This window comes from Ascaphus truei, chromosome 4, assembly GCF_040206685.1.
Source record: "Ascaphus truei isolate aAscTru1 chromosome 4, aAscTru1.hap1, whole genome shotgun sequence".
Lineage (NCBI taxonomy): Eukaryota > Metazoa > Chordata > Amphibia > Anura > Ascaphidae > Ascaphus > Ascaphus truei.
Window position 1 is genome coordinate 20,101,250 of NC_134486.1, and position 20,084 is coordinate 20,121,333.

The following is a 20,084-nucleotide window of genomic DNA, read 5'->3' on the forward strand; positions in this document are numbered from 1 at the left end:
CCTGGACTCTCACTCATTTTCTCTCTCTCTCTCACTCATTTTCTCTCTCTCTCTCACTCATTTTCTCTCTCACTCATTTTCTCTCACTCATTTTCTCTCTCTCTCTCCCACTCATTTTCTCTCTCTCTCTCACTCATTTTCTCTCTCTCTCTCACTCATTTTCTCTCTCTCACTCATTCTCTCTCTCTCACTCATTCTCTCTCTCTCACTCATTCTCTCTCACTCATTCTCTCTCATATAAGAAAGTAACATAAATGTAATAATTAACAATGATTAGTGACTCACAGAGATAAGCAAATGTTTCACCAAAGTTTGAATCGTCTGCGAAAGAGTCCATTTAAACCTGGGCTTAAACCTGGAAATTAACTCGCAAATCCAAACGAGCATATATCCCAGGTATTTAAGGTGTGCTCATTTTTGGGCATACAGGAGATTTTTCTCTTCACGTGCTATCTCTCTCCTTTATAAAGTTTATCTAACAAACTCTAGTGCACAAAGATGGAATTGCATGCTTTTGCGTGATTAATAACAAAAGGTTCAAACAAAGTGGCTGAACTTGACACCTTCACAAATCTCTTTCTTATCTTATCTTGGAAGATCGCATCACGTGACCAGGAGATTTAAACTTGCAGGAGATACCAGCACCCCATACCGGGTCCTGTATCTAGGGAAGCAGGGGGGTCCACGGACCTGAAATGAAGGCGGTTCTGCTCCGGAGACCCCCTGCTACAATTCTCTGTGATTAAAATGTAAATAAAAACAGTGCGATCGCCTGTAAGCGCTCTGCAGGGAGATGCGGCTCTCTCTGTGCATTGGCAGGAAAGTCAATCCGCACTCATGCTTCCTAGAAGAAATCTTGTAGTAGATCCACTCTCCCCTCTTGCTGCTGCTGTGATGTGGAGGCGCCCCTCCTCCACTGCTGACTTCCGTGGGAATACTCCGACGTCAGAAGGTAATGAAAGAGACACAGAAGCGCACCAAGGGTTAAGAGGATGTATTAAGCATTAAGTAAAATAAAACATAAAAACTTACACATCATAATAAAATTCCAGTAGCGGTCAGTACATGGGTGGTGAATCCAGGAGGTTGTGTAGGCACAGGAGGTGTTGCCTGGTCTTTGCAGTTCAGTCCCGCACGCTGGGGCTGACTTGCTCGGCAGTGCTCAGGTCTTTCTTCCGGGTTGCGGCTGATGCAGGACCCGGATTGAGCTGTCCTCCGGTTGCCTGGGAGTGGTGCAACCAAACATCTGGACACCAACAATTACTGTATTCACTCCGCAACGCGTTTCACACTAGTTCGTGCTTGAAGCAGGAAAAAAAGAGCAGGAAACATTTGCTTTGAAGAGGCAGAACAAGCCTTGAAGCTTGAAGCACGAACTAGTGTGAAACGCGTTGGGGAGTGAATACAGTAATTGTTGGTGTCCAGATGTTTGGTTGCAGCACTTCCAGTCTCCAACGAAACTTTGAACTGTTTTGAGCTGTTTTTACCTGCTCGAGTGGGACGTGGAACATACAGGCAACCGGAGGACAGCTCAATCTGGGTCCTGCATCAGCCGCAACCCGGAAGAAAGACCTGAGCACTGCCGGGCAAGTCAGCCCCAACGCGCGGGACTGAACTGCAAAGACCAGGCAACACCTCCTGTGCCTACACAACCTCCTGGATTCACCACCCATGTACTGACCGCTACTGGAATTTTATTATGATGTGTAAGTTTTTATGTTTTATTTTACTTAATGCTTAATACATCCTCTTAACCCTTGGTGCGCTTCTGTGTCTCTTTCATTACTCTCTGTGCATTGCTTACAGACTGCGTGCAGATCGCACGGGGAAGAACCTAGAAAAAGGCTGAGATACCATCGCTGCTGTCCCAGTCCCGTACGGTTTTGGCATTTTCCTACCTCGCAGTTTGTGACCTGCGGTAATGCGTTCTGATTCTTTCTGAATAAAGAGATAACACAAATGATAAACCATTCGATGGGGCAAACTATTCGAGATGCAGCAAAGTTATCCAAGCTACTAAAATAGGCCCCATTGTGTGGACTGAGACTTATATTTTTCTACAAAGCAAAGTTTATATGACATTTGGAAAATAAAACCCATAATAATTAGTGAAGCTTGTAGTTAATACTATATTTGTTCTGAATGGCTCACCCCACTAAAAAAAAATCTCAACACTTATAGTATGTTCTAATGAGCCATTCATTCTACTACTTCTAATTTAGACATATTAATAGAAACAAGAAACCCATTTATATCAGAGTTAGGTTCTCTAATGTGAGGGATGGCGAACAATCAGTTTATTAGAACTGATCTTATTTATATTTTATCTTTCTGAATGTGTTTACCTTTTGCAACCAATGTGTAATAGTTTTCTATCCTAACTTTGTGTTGTCACAAATGTATGTCTGTGTCTATCTTCTCTTCTGTGATATGTACAGTTTTGTTTTTCCCATAAAGTAATAACAATAATGTTATAGCCCAGCTTATTGTAGCATACTGTATCCTAGAACAGAATACAGAAGTGCAGATCTGCCTTCCTAGCTTATACTCTTCTTTCCTTGTATCAGGCTTATTGTAGCATATCCTAGAACAGAATACAGAAGTGCAGATCTGCCTTCCTAGCTTATACTCTTCTCTCCTTGTATCAGGCTTATTGTAGCATATCCTAGAACAGAATACAGAAGTGCAGATCTGCCTTCCCTGCTTATACTCTTCTTTCCTTGTATCAGGCTTATTGTAGCATATCCTAGAACAGAATACAGAAGTGCAGATCTGCCTTCCTAGCTTATACTCTTCTTTCCTTGTATCAGGCCTATTGTAGCATATCCTAGAACAGAATACAGAAGTGCAGATCTGCCTTCCTAGCTTATACTCTTCTTTCCTTGTATCAGGCTTATTGTAGCATATCCTAGAACAGAATACAGAAGTGCAGATCTGCCTTCCTAGCTTATACTCTTCTTTCCTTGTATCAGGCCTATTGTAGCATATCCTAGAACAGAATACAGAAGTGCAGATCTGCCTTCCTAGCTTATACTCTTCTTTCCTTGTATCAGGCTTATTGTAGCATATCCTAGAACAGAATACAGAAGTGCAGATCTGCCTTCCTAGCTTATACTCTTCTTTCCTTGTATCAGGCTTATTGTAGCATATCCTAGAACAGAATACAGAAGTGCAGATCTGCCTTCCCTGCTTATACTCTTCTTTCCTTGTATCAGTCTTATTGAACTTGATGGTTTCATTTTTGAACATGAGCAGAATAACAAGAGCCTCTGGTAACAGATGAGCAAAGCTAGCAATAAAGGTGACAAATATGCTCTATAGCAGGAGTGGCCAACACCAATCCTCAAGGGCCACCAACAGATCAGGTTTTAAGGATATTCCTGCTTCAGCACAGGTTGCTCAATCAGTGGCTCAGTCGGTGCTGAAGCAGGAATATCTTTAAAACCTGACCTGTTGGTGGCCCTTGAGGATTGGAGTTGACCACTCCTGCTCTATAGCATGAGCGCACAAACATTTGTTGCTGCGCCCCTTGCCTGCTCTCCCCCGGTGCTCGGGCCGCCCCCCCCTTACCTTAGTGTAGCGTCAAACGATGCAGAGGGGTCATGTGACGTCAAATCACATGACCCCACTGCATCATTTGACGCCGCGTTGCCATGGCGATGCATTCCGAAGCTGGCTGAACCCCGGTAAGTTGAGTTGCAGAGGCCTTGTGCGGTCCCCCGGCATTTAATTGAAATGCCTTGGGGAAGAGCGCGGGGCCTCCGCAACCCCCGCGCCCCCCTAGAAAAATATCGCGCCCCCCTGCTCTATAGTATACTGTATGCATAAGGAAAAGTATTTTTTTTTTACTTAAGTTGCATATAAACGTGAATGTATTTTCCCACGTCTATAGTAGCTTTGTCTGATTTGCTTAAGACTTAGCGTATTTTAATGTTACCAGCAATAATTATTAGCAGATCGCTGCCTTTCTCTGTTAACTTTCTCGCTAGATAAAACTCAACTTCCAGCCACATTAAGCTCCACCATTTAAATAATAACGTTACAGCCCATTTTATTTCCCCTTGAGCATATTAACTGGAGGTTAACATTGATATGCTGCAGGGGAAATTGTGAAATCTCCAAAACCAGCTATTGAAAGATTAGAGCCCTATCCATTTAAATTAATCACATTTATCTTTTGCTGATGGGAATTTTCAATTATACGAGAAACATCAAAGAGCAAAAGATTAATTAAACAACTAACCACAAAATAAAACTTACATTTCCCAAAGGAAAAGGTTTTTGCAATTAGCACAAACCTTACTGCAGATTTGCACAGTAATTAAAAGATGCCCCCGCCCTCTGTCGCTGAAGATCTAGTAAAGGAACATCCTTTGTTGTAACACTATTTTGCTGAAATTCGCTCGTTTATGGGTAACTAATATGCATTGTGTGGTACTGTCATACTGCAAATTAGCATTTGAATAAATAAACGTAGTCAGACATGTTTTTTGGCAGAGGAGATACATTGTTACTGACATAAGGTAGCGAGGAGGATGTAGAATCCTATTTTAATTGACTGGTGTGTTAATAAATGACTCGGTTGATACATTATCAGTACAGAGACTACACAGTTACATAATACTGCACTTCAAAAACCCTATGCAGAAATGTTTCACTTCATTCAGTATTGTGGGACTTTGATTGCAAAGTAACTGTGAAGTGTCAGCCTGATGGGGCTCCACAAGAGCGGCTCCCCTCTGCACAGAACCAGCATGCTAAGGGTTAATATATGCATTTGCTCATTGCAATGTGTTTCGTCAACCCCGCCCACTGGAATGTTAATGACCCAGGAGGACAAAGGACTTTGAAACCACAGCTGCAATCAATCTGAACCGCTTCAGTGTACATCTGAGTCACCCCAAAAGTGGCAGCCAAAGGGTGTGAGCCGTTTGCTGCCATTCGCTGATGTATGGTAATGTTAAAGCTGCTCTATTTCAATCTGACACTCACCAGCCCTTTTATCCCCTGTACCCAATTTTACAACTCTAACTGTCCATGAAATGACTGTGAATTGACTGCATAACCTCTGTTCTTTTAATATAACCATGTATTGTTATCATAACTCTGTGCCTAGGACATACATGAAAACGAGAGGTAGCTCTCAATGTATTACTTCCTGGTAAAACATGTTATAAATAAATATTGTATCAACCTAATGGTTAATTTTTCACTTTTATTTCATTTTCATTTCCTTTTCTTTTTTATTTGTGGTTTATATATACTCATATAGAAAGTACAGGTGGCTAATTTCATATATTTTTTTTTTTAAATTGTGAATTTATAAAGAACTGTCAGGGTCACAAATTTGAGGAAAGTTATCCAATTTTGACAAACAAATAATACCCAGTGCATGTCTTGCGGCAAAACACTGCCCCCATCCTGTTTTATTTGGTCTTTAATTTTTTAGAATTGTTTGAAAATTTGCTAATTTTATAAATTAAAAAATGTACATAAAAGCGGTGGTAATTTTCAAACTCGAGTGGTTTTGCGAGTATTTGGACAAATGAAAAGTTGGGGAATTCAAGATGAATTAGAATGAAGATGAACTTTGGCAAAACATATGCTAATTTCTAATACTGTAGTAATTAAAGTCCTGTGTATCTGTAATACTTTTCCATGGCTACACAGTGGTTAGGAAACACATTTGTCCACCAATTGGACCACTAAGATTGATGGCTTTTCCATTTTCTGTTTCTGGTCTCTACTTTTGAGTGGTTGGTTCCCTCTACTGTACTTAACCCTGATGAAGGACCCAATGTGGACCAAAACAGTGTTATCCTTAACATACCGTGAAATATAAGGGTGTTTTTTTGCCTCTACCTATGCGTTGTGTGCTTTATCTGCTTACCATAACTTTGATGCATTTTGAGATTGTGACTGTGTATGATGCGTACACATTACTATACACTAGGGAGGTGTGCTGCATGGTTTCATACAGACTCTGATCAGGTTTCCAACTATTGATACAAAAAATATACTTTCAAATGTAGGCAGAATGCAGAGTTCATTTGGTGCTAAGGGATTAAAGTGTAATCACCAACCCTTATCAATGAACACATCAAACATGAAAGAAGATGGTATAAGTAGTGCTCTGAACAGCCTTTAACTATCAATACAATCTACAAAAGCAAACTATCTAATCATAAAATCTTAATCCATTTGATGCCAGAGAAATCTGCAATAACATTGTCTACCTTATGTCATTCAGCCTTAGGCTACGGCCCCAGTATCAGCTGCTGCACACGCGCCTGGTGGCATGGTGTCGCGTGCATGTGTGAAAGCCGCGCTCTACGATCTGTGGCTGAACTGCAGGGGGAAAGAGAAGATCGCGATGGGGGGGGGGGGGGGCATGTCGGGGGCACGGCATGACATCATGTGGCTAGTTCGCTCTCATTGGCTGAACCGCCGCCGTGATGTGGCCAGCGCACCGTCGCCATTTGCAAAGACAAGACAAAAATGTGGCCGCGCATCGCGATATGTACATGTGCTTGCAGGCAGCTACTGGGCCCGGCACCATAGAGGGGCAGATCTTGTTCCTGCAGCGTACGCCGTAGCGCTTGCCGCAGCATACACTGGGGACTCAGCCTTACCATACACCTTAAATGTGAATCTGTGTGGGTATCTAGGTTCCATTTTTACTTTTGCCGTTATATATTTGCCCACAGGTATTACTGTACTATTGAGAATGTACTTATTATATGCTGTGTCTTCTGTGTTATCTTCTTCCTTTCACTGCTGGAAATGTACCATTCCAAAAGATACAGAACAGTCTCCTGCTACAATTTCACCTCAGCTACGTTTTCAACGTAAATCACTTAAACTAGAAAAAAGAATAACAAAAATAGTAATTATAGTGTCATTTTAACATTTGTTTTTTTTGTAGGTTCTTCACAATCATTTTCATTAATAACAATATTGTCCACAGTTGATACTCTCAGAATCGCATTATAAAGGGATTATAAACTAATACATGTAGCAAACATTGAGATACTGCAGCTCCCACATTTATGGTTGGAGTGTGGTAGATATCATGTTATATAAGGCAATTAAAATAGGAGTGATCAAAGCCAACACTTCAAAGTGTCATCAAATATACACATTTAAACGATGAGCATTTCTTGGTGGTCATTTTTCAAAGTGTTCCTCCATTTTTGTATCAGGGAAAATATGATTCAAGATCTGGCAATACAAAATCTAATTTCTTTTAAACTGAATTTTCCGTACAAAACATATAAAGGTGGTGCTTTTTCATGGGGCAAAGCTTAAAAACAAAATGAAACAATATCCCTTATAAAGCCACACTATTTCCTTCTTAGCAACTGTGTCATAGGGAATTCTTACATTGTTTTTTTTTTTTTTTTTTTAAATACCTTTGTCTTTCATTTCCCTTTGAAATTCAATGTGGAATATGCTACTGCCTTAAGAATAATGAAGTTATGATGTTTGAACCAACTGTGGGTAATGTAGTGATGATACACATTTTAATGAGATTTGGGAATAAAACCCATTGCACAAAATGCATCATTCAGAATGGCATGAAAATCTGCTGGCCTTCAAAATTGTGAATCTTATTTTTCATATTGCTCAACGTTGCATATTTTATTTAAAGTCTGTTTCAGACCAACATACAGTAGTATGACATTCTGAACTCTGTAAATAGAGTATAAAACACGGTGTACTTAAGTGACTTGCTTGTTCCTAAGGAAAATGAAATGGCGAATCAATAACCAATCATGTCTGATTATAGTTAAATCCATTGTTTAGCATAGCAGCGGATTATAAATAGGATCAAGTAATAAATGGAAGTGCACAGAACATAAAGGACCACATTTACTAAGATGTGCAAGTATACAAGACACTCTCTGGTGACACCTTATGACCCAGTCTTGTGGAATAGCACCACTTGGTAAGGGCCAGAATCGTCAGAATGTTTTTAATAGATTTAGCACCAAGGCACAGACAAAGCCTTTATTTACTCAGCAGTGCTACAGTACAGTATGTACAAATAGTGCTCTGAACATTCTTTAAATACTTGCAAAATCAATCCATAGAATACAAATCTAATTATATTTTAGTGAAATTTGTGAGAAATATACTGCGCATGCCTTTAGGTCATGAGCAAATAAGAAAAATATTATTTATATATTATATATATGAGCACACAGTAATATTTCCACACTTGATATATATCATGTCATATGATGTCTCATTAATACAATTCTTTTTTGACTACTTTCTGGAGTGTTGCCTTTGATATTCGTCCACACGGTATCGTATTGCCTATTAATATATATATATATATATATATATATATAATGGAAATATTACTGTGTGCTCATTTGCATGTGTTAGACAGGTCTGCAACTCTGCCTTTCACCATTATCGCCCGGCATACAGTACAGTGCTTCCACTGCCGCAATAGATTCTGGGAAATTACATGCAAATGAGCACACAGTGCCACCTTTTGCTTCAAATCCATTTTGACATGGACCCCTATAAGCTTATGCTTGCTGCATTGCACAGCATTTCAGCACAGCATGTGTTAAGATGCATAGCCAGTATACCTACCCACAGACAGCTGTTTCAACCTTTTGGGTCTCACCAGTGTGGGGCTGGTTATACTGACTTTGAAATTTGAAGCTTGGATAGGTTTCCACCACACATTTGTTAATTTATGGTGGGTAAAAAAAGTGACAAAAAACCCTCCACCATATACTGTAAATATATATATACTGTAAATATACAGATGTAGCAGGCATTACAGTTGCTGCAGGATAGGAGCACATTTGTGCATTATTTTCCAGTAATGGTACAGAAAATGTTTAAGGAGATAATGCATACTTTACTTAACGTGTTAACAGGGGTAATAAAGTAAGAGCTATCGCAATAGGGCACCCATGACTATACTGTCCTAAGGCTAGGGGCTAGGGTTAAGGCTAGGGGCTTCAGTAAGAGGAAGGGAAGGATTATTCATGAGGGTATATTGATATGTTACAGTAGGTGGTGACTTCTTCCTCTTACCTCTGACAGACTTGTGAGTTTTTCCACCCACTGTCCCCTTTTGTTGTTTAGTAGAGTGGGTATAATAAAATGTGATGTGTTCATCCTTGGATTTGGTGTTGGCATTGCCGGTTGAGTATTTTATTGTATGTGTTGTAACAACTGTTGCTAATGTTTTATATAAAAAATCAATGTGTGAAATATGGATCAACGGTGTAATAATTGTCACAGCTTTCAGGGCTTTTAACTGAGGCCTTGGGCAGCACGTGGGTTAATGTCTTGTTGAAAGTGGTGTAATGGTCAGCATGGCCAATTGAATGGATTACTCATGTGGTGATATAGATCATATGGGCTGAGCCAGTTGTCCAACCGCCGTGGGACATGGGTCTGGTATAAGCATGGGCTTAACACATACTGTACGTATCAGAGGGCAGTCTGGCATAGGCTGGTGTTAAATGGTTACGCTATGATAGTTGGTATATAAATAAAACTGTGGACATTAAACCCCAGAAACTGTTGTGTTTAATTGTGTTGCTGTCTATAATTGTTTTTTTTAGGAGGAGGAGGGGGGGGGAATAACGGGGGCATCTTTATGTCACAACTTCTATATATATCTTATGGATACAGTAGTATGAAACAGGAATATATACTATATTTTATCACAAGACCTAAAGAAATACTGTAATCTTCCACCCTTTTCAGAAACTCACACCAATAAATGAACATTAGCTTACACTCCCTCAAATAAAAAAAAGTCTCATCATCTGTGTAGTGCATACTGTAGATGCACAGAAAGAATTGATTCATGGAATTGAAAAAAGCATGCAGTATATTTAGGGACAATACATTTCAGTTAGCAGTTCTGCATTCCGCACAGTGACATCCACACAGTGTCTTAGCCTTTTCCGCACACAAGGATGCCTGCAGCCCAAGACATTTTGACACAGATGATCTCATCTGTGTGCGTTTGGGGTCGTTAAATCTCAATAGCTAAAAAACTAACATTTATATTGGCTTACGAGCTATAAAAACCGCTCCTGCAGTGCACCGGCTGGAGCAAAGCAGTTTAGATGTATCTTAAAGACAAACCTACAGTGAATCCCACCTGGTACTCTGACTCTACTGACCTTGATCTTGTATCATAAAAAGATTGCCTCCTATGCCTGGGGACCTCACATGGCACTGCAAGGAGAAGAGGGGTAACATCAAGTGAAGAAAGGTTTGTTGGGTGGAAGAGAGAGGTGTGCATGTGTGTGCATGTGTGTGCATTTCTGTGTTCTTGTTTTCTTCTATAGTACTATGACATTAGACAAATGATTTAGGTCAAAGTCCTAGTTGTTGTAATCCTCGATATGTGCTCTGTATTAAGTAACTTCTTCCCGATTGTGTTTCCACAGAACGCACACAGAAAAGACCAGTGAAGCTTTAAAGTCTCCTGACAGAATTTACATCCATGAAAATTCTGTTGTTGGGCTATAAACAACAAAACATTTCAAAATTACTTATAAAGCATTTCAGGGAGACAAAAGCTGCCTGATAATATACCTTGGAATTAACCAGAGATACATTCAATAAACGCCAGTTTGAGCATATTGCCTTTTTGATTTGTCTACAATATTAAGTGCACTTTTGTGTTATATGTTGGGCTTCTCCTTGGTGGGGAGAGGCTGTGAGCACCAATACAACTTGTTGTTTGTATTATGTATTTTTGTTAAAGTGAAACAAGTCTTTTTATTTGTATGTTTTTATTCTATATCCCTTCTGATAGCAGGTTCTGAACATTGAACTTTTATAATTTCTTTCTATTTCGTTGAGGACCTTTGTCTCGATCCTAGCCTTGAATACATCCCACATGTTCTTACCCTCATTTCTTTCTCCCTTATAATTTCTCATGGCCACAACCATTCAAGCATCATAGATTATATTTACTGAGTTATAAATAAAATGCCTTCTGGAGCAAGAAGATGGGATTTTTTAAATTGTTTTTTATTTGTTTTCTTAGCTAATCTGAAATTGTACGAGGTTCCACAATCTCAGGGGACACTCCAGATTCCAATCTACGAGAAAGTTTGTTGGCCAGAACAAGGGTTAAATTAGATGTGGGGATTTGCCCCAACAAACAAATTCTTGCCGGGAAGGTTGCTGCTTTTAAAGCTTATTCATATATTTATTTTTTTATTTATATACAAGGAGCAAAGATTTGGTTCGTGTACTGTACAGAGATGTGCGAAACAGATAACATTTTTTCTTTTTTTCTCTAATAAATTGCGAAGTTGTCAGAATTTGTGAGTGATTTGCTAATAATTCAGTCCATATGTCTTACAGTCTCAGATAATATGCAAATGCGAAACATTCTATAACATTGCTAGATTTGCTTACTGTGGAGACTATAGACGACACACGCCATGTTTCACTCACTGTCTGGGGATATTTAGTTAAAAGCTTACTAATTTGGTGACATTATTAGCCCTTTGAGGCTTCATGAAACGTTTCGAGAGGAATTGAATTTCGGAAATAAAATGGTAAAAATGCTGCCACCTCATTTTGGATATTTTTGCACATCCATTCACGAAAAAACCATAAATGTTTTAAAAAAAACTTCAAATTAATAAACAAAATCTGCTTATTTTTTTGAACATTTTCTCATTATTTTTTACAAAATCCAAAACCAAAACCATTCACGTTCTGGCGAAACCAAAACACAAACATTTTTTATTAATCAAATCCCACATTTTAGAAGTGCCCACCCTTAAAAATATGTGTTTATTAAAAACAGGATATGTAGAAGGAAAGGAGCACAGCATCCGCATCAGTGGATTAAAAATAGATAGGGCAACTCCAGATGTAGTCAATTGTGTTTATTGCACAATCAGCGTAGCAATGAAGGTGTAAGAAACACACTGATGGTTATACAGTATATGAAAAAAGAGCTGATATCAATCGTGCATAAACAAAAGTATTGGGACTATACTCCGAATATATTTTTCTTATACAATAGAGCACTTACTGGTGAAGCACCATCTACCAAATCACCAATACTCTTAAATAAATGTGGTTGCTCCTTATTTGATGCTCTTTATGGATTATGCGTAAAGGGCAACTCTATTGATTTTTTTCATGTATTTGTTCATGCACGATTGATATCAGCTCTATTTTCATATATAACCATTGGTGTGTTTCCTACACCTTCATTGCTAAGCTGATTGTGCACTAAACACAATTTTACTACATCTGGAGTTGCCCTATCTATTTTTGATCCACTGATGCGGATGCTGTGCTCCTTTCCTTCTACATATCCTGATCTCTACCATTGAGGATTGCACGCTGCAGAGTTTTTCCCTTTCTGGATTTCACTGTCAGGTTAAGGGCAACAGCCCCTCTGTGTTTACCTTTTCAGTGCCTGCTGTTTTATTGATCTAAACCCTATGGGTAGGTAATCACTCACCAGGTGACCAATCTCTGTGGTAGCCAGGTGGGCACCACTAGGTCCCTTAATCGCTATATATATATATATATATATATATATATATATATACACTGGCGACACACTTTATTCGAGCTCGGCTAGTCCCACGAATTCGGGTATACCCGGGTGTATTGAGGTTTATGACTGTTTTCTGCCCGAGTGCATTGAGTTATTTTCCAGGCAGGGATTGAAGCATTTTATTCCCGCTGGCTGCAATACTGCACAGTATATATATATATATACTGCATTACAATTCATGAAATTATGCCATCTGGTAGACACGCGAAGCATTGCAGCCTATTAAATCCTAATCATTATCATTTAACAGATCAGCCACCCATCAGCCAGGCATGAACCCAGGCTGGGAAGGCAAATGCAACGGGGCTTGTCAGAGGTGAGGAGCGGCGCATTCCAGGTATCTGCCAGGTACATACCGGGTATTTGCTCGAATAAAGTGTGTCGGTGCAGTATATATATATATGTCACTTAAGACACATCATTGAACACCCCCATCTTTTTGCAGAACACTCACACATAAAGATGAGCAGTACTTAGCTAAATAACGTATGTGACATGCATACATATCAAAAGACCTGTGCCCCATCAAATCATGGGACTGGATTAATGCATTCCAGACATATTATGTTTGCCATAGCAATCATGTTTTAAGTTATTCCTTTTAAAGTACTTTACAGTGTGTCACTTATAGGCCAGATGATACTTGAAAATTAGACATCACTCTAAATGATATAGCAAAGTGAAAAGGCTTATAAACTGGCTTATAAACTATATTGTGCCTCAGCTGTCATTCATGTGCATGTGAGTAACGGCCTTCTAAAGTTCAGCAACAGCTTGTGGATCATGCCTTCTATATATTCTACTGGTACAGTAATATGGTCTGTATTTGAAGGGACATGTTTAAAAATGGCTGCTTGCTCTAAGAAAATCAATCCTAATGTGCTTACATGTGCTCATATTTATTATGAATGTCTATGATGATATGATGTATTTATTTTTCATGGCCATATAACACACAGCGAAAGCAGGTGGCCTGACAGGCTGCGTCAGTGGCACAAGAGCCACAGGTTGAGGAGCAGGACGTGGATGAAGAACCACAGGTTGAGGACGAGGAGGAGGTGCTCAACATAATCCTCACAGAGGTCAGTGAGCCCGAGGAGCCAGGTGAAGCCCTGGTTGACGGTCAAGGACACTTCGACATGGCCATTTTGCCATAACCAAATGATCACTGGCATTTTCTGTAATTGCTGCTTAACCTCTTACCCTAAAACCCATTACCCTAAGCCCTTACTCTAACTGCTAAAACCCCTAATGTTAACAAATTGCGTGTGCAATAAGGCTGCACACAATGGCAGTTATGACCAGCATTGCTCCGTTGAGAATCACTGCCATATTGGGATCCCCAATAGTTCATACCACCCCTGCTGATCCCTCTTCCGAGGAGATGACCGCTACACCAGTGTGGCCAAGAGCTTTCCACCGTGGGAGACACCGTACCCGGGGGGCCAAGTGCAGGAGGCATTGCCCCAGCAAAGAGGAGGCATAGGTTGTAAATATGTTTATATATGTTTCTTCTTGTCTGTTATGTATATAGTAATGTTTGTTGAATGTTATATACAGTGGCAAGAAAAAGTTTGTGAACCCAATGATAATTGTAGAAATTCCATAGTTTTTCCATGACAACCTTCTGCAATCAAAAATATTTTCTTAAATATCCAATAGGGTTTATATTAACCAATTCTATGTCTTTTGAAATAAAATGATGTATGAATTAGAAAAACAATGAGTAATTAAGAGTCAGAGTAAGTGCAAAAGTAAGTGAACCCCTGGTTTTATCAGCTATATTAAAAGGAATAATTAGAATAAGGTGTTTAAAGAATTAGGTCGATATTCCGGGGTGAGTTTGGGAGGCCCCACCATATGTAAAGATCAGAAACGTTGTGAATTTTGTCTTCACCATACAGGTGTGTAGAAACACGTCATCACATGGTCAAAACAGACCTCTGAGGACCTCAGAAAAGCAGTAATTGTTGCTCATCAGTGTAGAAAAGGGTTACAAAACAATTTCTAAGAATTTGGGGATCCACCAATCAACTGTAAGACAGACAGTCTACAAATAGAGAAAGTTCAAGACCACAGTCACTCTACCAGGAGTGGTTGTCCTACCAAAATCTATCCATGAAAAATGGCAAATCATTCAGGAAATCATAGAACTCCAGAGCAGCATCAAAGGGTCTGCAGTCCACTCTTGCCTTGGCTAATGTGAGTGTACATGACTCAACTATCAGAAAAAGACTGAACAAGAATGATTGTTCATGGAACATTAGCCAGGAGGAAACCACTGCTCTCTAAAAAGAATATTGCTGCCCATCCGAAGTTTGCCAAGGAGCACATATATGATCCACAAGACTTCTGTAACAATATTTTCTGGACAGACGAGTCCAAGGTAGAACTTTTTGGCCTCAATAAGAAACGTTATTTTTGGCGAAAACCAAACACTGTGTTTGAACAGAAGATTCTCATCACAACCGTCAAGCATGGTGGTGGGATTCTGGGAGTTTGGGGCTACTTTACTGCCTCAGGACCTAGACGGCTTGCTATCATTGACACATCCATGAATTCTGCATTGTATCAGAAGATTCTAGAGGAGGATCAGGCCATCTGTCCGTGAGCTGAATCTGAAGCAAAAGTGGGTCATGCAGCAAGACAATGACCTAAATATACAAGCAGATTGACAAAAGAATGGCTACAGAAGAAGAAATCCAGCATTTTAGAGTGGCTTAGTCAAAGTCCGGATCTAAACCCCATTGAAATGTTGTGACAGGACCTGAAGCGAGCTGTCCATATAAGGTTGCGCTTATAGTGCCGTCACTGCGACGGTGACGTCATGCTGCGGTCGCTGAAAAAATCAAATTGACTTTACTTCCAGTGACCGCGACCAATCCGTCGCTCTGTCGCGCCGTCGCATCGCGCTTACTATAAGCGCACACACGCGATGGCTTCAATACATTTGTTTTGAAGCGACGCCGCGTCGCTGTCGCTGGCACTATAAGCGCAGCCTAAGGATGCCTTCAAATATCACTGAGTTGAAGCAGTTCTGTAAGGGCCAACATTTTTCAAAACCGATGTGAGAGACTGACCAGCAGTTGCAGGAAACATTTAGTTGAAGTCATTGCTGCTCAAGAGGACGCCACCAGGTACTGAATCTAAAGGTTCAAATACTTTTTCATACATGGATTTGATTGTTGAATCATTTGTGGATAAATAAATGTTGAAAAAGTATCATGTTTTTGTGTCATTTGTTTGATCAGGTTATCTTAATCTCTTATTAGGACTTAGATTAAGATCTAATTACATTTTAGGTTTGAAATTTGTGAAAATCCTAAGAGTTTCAAAACTTTTTCTCATCGTACTGTAGGGTTAAGATGCATAGCCAGTAAACCCTGGCTGTGCTCAAAGCTGTGACCATGCAGCAAGCTTAAGCCTATAGGGAACCATGTTGAATGGTTTTGAAGCAAAAGGTGGCACTGTGTGCTCCTTTGCATGGCATTTCCCAGAATCCCTTGCTGCAGTGGAAGTGCCGTGTGCTGGGTGATAATGGTGAAAGGCGGGGTTGCAGACCTGTCTAAGACATGCAAATGAGCATACAATAATATTTCCATTTGCTATATGATTTTCTGTGGAGGGTTTTTGTCACTTTTTTACCCACCATAACTTAACTAAGTATGGTAAAACCTATCCCTTGCTTCATTTTTTGCATAGCCAGTATAACCAACCCCACACTGAAGAGACCCATTAAGGTTGAAAAAGTTTGTCTGTGGATGGGTTTACTGGCTTGCATCTTAACCCAGTCTGTGCTCAAAGCTGTGACCATGCTCCAAGCTTAAGCCTATAGAGGAACCATGTTGAATGGTTTTTAAGCAAAGTTGGCACTGTGTGCTCATTTGCATGTCATTTCCCAGAATCCCTTGCTGCAGTGGAAGTGCTGTGTGCTTGGTGATAATGGTGAAAGGTGGGGTTGCAGACTTATCTAAGACATGCAAATGAGCATACAGTAATATTTCCATTTGCTCTCTCTCTGTCTCTCTCTGTCTCTCTCTCTCTCTCTCTCTCTCTCTCTCTCTCTCTCTCTCTCTCTCTCTCTCTCTCTCTCTCTCTCTCTCTCTCTCTTTATATATATATATATATATATATATATATATATATATATATTTGTTGCTGTGTTTCAGAGTATTAGTTATATATCTGTTAGTATAACTCATATCATTAATAGGATTAATTCCTACACTTAGTCCATTCATACGGGTACCACTTAAGACCATCCCCTTTCCCTTGCAGGCTATTTGAAGAAATAACGCAAGTTGCCTCAGGGTTTACATGTAAGGGCAGCTTTCAGCAGGCACTAAAAATCTTGCATTATTACATAACATTAACAGTAACGGAGGTCTGGGGGTCTCCATTGGTAGGTAACATGCTCATTGCCATATTATTGGCATTTGAAGAAGCCTAAGGTCCGTTAAAATGTAAGGTTCCCTTAATATTAAGGAACATGGCTGGACAACATAGCATTAAAGCTGCAGTTCAGTCAATATCCTGCATGTGTGTTTTTTTTAATAAATCAGTTCTGTAGTAAGAAAAAATACTTTTAGCATTTTCTGTTTTTAAAAAAACAACTTTGAAAGACCAATTTTCTTGTATTCTATTTTAACAACCATTGTCTAAGGCACGGCCCCTTCATGTCCTGTCACAAGCCCTGGCACACCCCATTGTCAGCCCTGCCCTCCCTCTGGCACATGTCAGTGCAGGAGTGCTCATGAATATTCATGAGCTTCCACTGAGAGAAAGAAGCAGAAGAAAAACAGATCCCTTCACTAATGATGTCACCAAATTTCGCCGATCAATAGACGGAGAACGAATTGACCTGCAGCAATACAGTTCTTTAGGTAATTAGAGATTGCACACATGAAACTATTGAAGTAAAAAAATAAATAAAAAAAAAAAAAAAAAAGAAGACTGAACTGCAGCTTTAAGTGGACATGGTCACGTTAAAATGAGATAATGTTACGTTAAAAAAATGATGGCACTTCTCAGGACCTACCCCTCAGATTGTAAGATCTTTAGGCAATGAGCTCATACTTGTATTTGACCTTGCATTGTCTGTCTCATTTCTGTTTAGCACTGAGTACATGTTCTGCACTGTACATAAATAAAGAAACTCAAAATAAAGTTGACTTACAGTATAAAATGTCAGCATTTTCGATGACAGCGAATTTACCTACCAAAGCAGAAAGAAGGTCTGTGAGGGATCTCCCTTTACAGTGCTAGCTTGATGTAGTATCCCAAGGGATATTGTCTTTGTCAAAAGAATTAAGGTTTGATGTCCATTTATTTTTGGCAACACAAATAAAATACAAATGGAAGAGAAACACAACTTTCCCAAATCATGTACTTGTTGTAATATCCGTCATAGAAGTGTGAAATCTGGATAATACTCTGACCTGTCAACTTTCAATCATTGTCCCATAAGGATAACGAAAGGTTTTCAGTACAATACTATTTTGGTCCAGAATGCACACATCCTGTTGGATTGGTCTTTCATCTTGAAAGTTCCTTTGACAGTTTTGCACTGTTTCTCAGTTCTTGTATCAAATATTTATTTGCAAGATGCATGGTGGAAAGGCACAACACCCTTGTCACTTAAGGGATGCTGTGAAAATGTAGTCTCACACATTATTTTCTAATTTGTTATCCAACTTTTCCTAATTTTTACTTTTAGCCAAAATCTGCATTTTTTTTTCAATATTACCTATATTTTTAATTTCTCACCCTTACACGTACTGTACTTCAGTATTTATTGCACATGTATGTAGTTTTCAATTTTGGAAGACTATTGAATTGAAAAGGAAAATATTTTGTGCAATCAAAAGTGAATATTGTAAAAACTGCATTACACCTTTCATTGAGCAAACACAGTATGAGCCCATCACCATTAATGAACTAATACTGCGTACTAGAAAAATCCATGAATTGCATGAAGCAATAACCTAACCTGCACTTCTAGTCTCTGTAGTTTGAACCTCTTGCTCAGCTCAGTATTAGAACTGCTCTGATGTCTGGACAAGGAAACATTTTGGCTCCTGGGATAGTAAGAAAGATCGAACCATAAATCGTTTTGCTGATCTTTTGTGTCATTCCTGAAAGCTATAGTAAAAGCGTCTGTTTTAGTCCAGAGCTTTGGGCATCTTATTTTTATTTAGATGTATTTGTTATATCAATGAAATGTGATATAAAGAGCATCTCAAATATCCAGGTTGTGAATTCTGACACCATTCATGCACACGTCCACAAATAATCAATGCTAAACCCCAAAAGAATGTAACTAAGGCAAGAAACTAAAATATGGTTTTATAGGCAACCACCTAAGAATGAGTCAAATATATTTCTTTAAGTAAAGATATCTGTTTGGAGTCTGTTGAATTTTATTAAATCTCTGCACAACGTAATTTATTTAGGCACCTCAAGCTTTTAAAATAGTTATCATTCTACATTCTGCTCATATCAAGAGTAGTGATGTGCGAAGCTGGCACCAAAGCTCACAAACCAGGCAAAATTGGGCTTTATTTCCCTTCCCGTTAATATCGCAAAGCGAGTAATTGAATATACTGTAAAGCCAGATTTTGCTAAAGGTCATTAACTTGACCAGGGGAGCGCAAACATTTCTTGCTGCGCCCCCCTGTCTGCCTTCTCCGGAGCTCGCACCCCCCTCCTACCTGGAAGCTGCGTCAAATGACGCTCCGTGGTCATGTGACATCAGGTCACATGACCCGCAGCCTCATTTGACGCCACGTTGCCATGGAGACACATCACAGCGTCTAAATCCCGGTAAGCTTTATTGTTGCAGAGGCCTCACGCGATCCCCCGGCGTTTACTTTAAATGCCTTGGGGAAGAGCGCGGGAACTCTGCAACCGCCCGTGCCCCCCTCCCAGTCAAATCTCCCGCCCCCTGTAGGGCCTTATTAAAAAATAATTACAAATATCACCTATTTAATATGTGCACGATAACTATGTAGTATTCAACTCATTTGCATCATTGCAATTTCCTCCATTAATGACAAAAACCCACATGAACATAAAAATCTTTCTACAATATGGCAATTGAAATAAGCATTACACAACCCAATCGTAGCTAATGGTTGTAACCCCTATGATGCCTTGGGTTTCCCTGCTGCAAAAAATAATTAACAGTTTAAACATCCCCCCCCCACATCACCACCAAAAATGTTAAGCCCCTTGTCTACAGTAACTTGTACAGTCTACTCTCTAACATGCCTATCACTCATTTTGCCCTCTCATAGGGGCATGTTAACTATGAATCTACATTGGTTTATATGTTCCTATTTGTTAAAACAATCACATCATAGTTAATACTGTACATTAAATATGAAATACATAAACAATACAACACACTATTACATTAATTTATAGCCCTTTCATTAAAATAGGGCGCAATCAAAATAATCCTTTGAGGGTCCAGTTGATCCCAATTGTGCTGAAGGGG

The 20,084-nt window shown here is 39.5% G+C and overlaps 1 protein-coding gene across 5 annotated transcripts in view; it reads right to left on the reverse strand.

Moving 5' to 3' along the window:
- LRFN2 (leucine rich repeat and fibronectin type III domain containing 2) overlaps positions 1-20,084 on the reverse strand; it is a 584,899-nt gene that overhangs the window by 245,852 nt on the left and 318,963 nt on the right. For 3 of the 5 annotated variants that reach the window (XM_075595393.1, XM_075595390.1, XM_075595388.1), the window contains one exon: positions 10,170-10,224. The exons of the other annotated variants lie outside the window; for them this stretch is intronic. The gene's annotated coding sequence lies outside the window, so the exon portion shown is untranslated. The remainder of the gene's footprint in view (positions 1-10,169; positions 10,225-20,084) is intronic. 5 annotated transcript variants of the gene reach the window in all.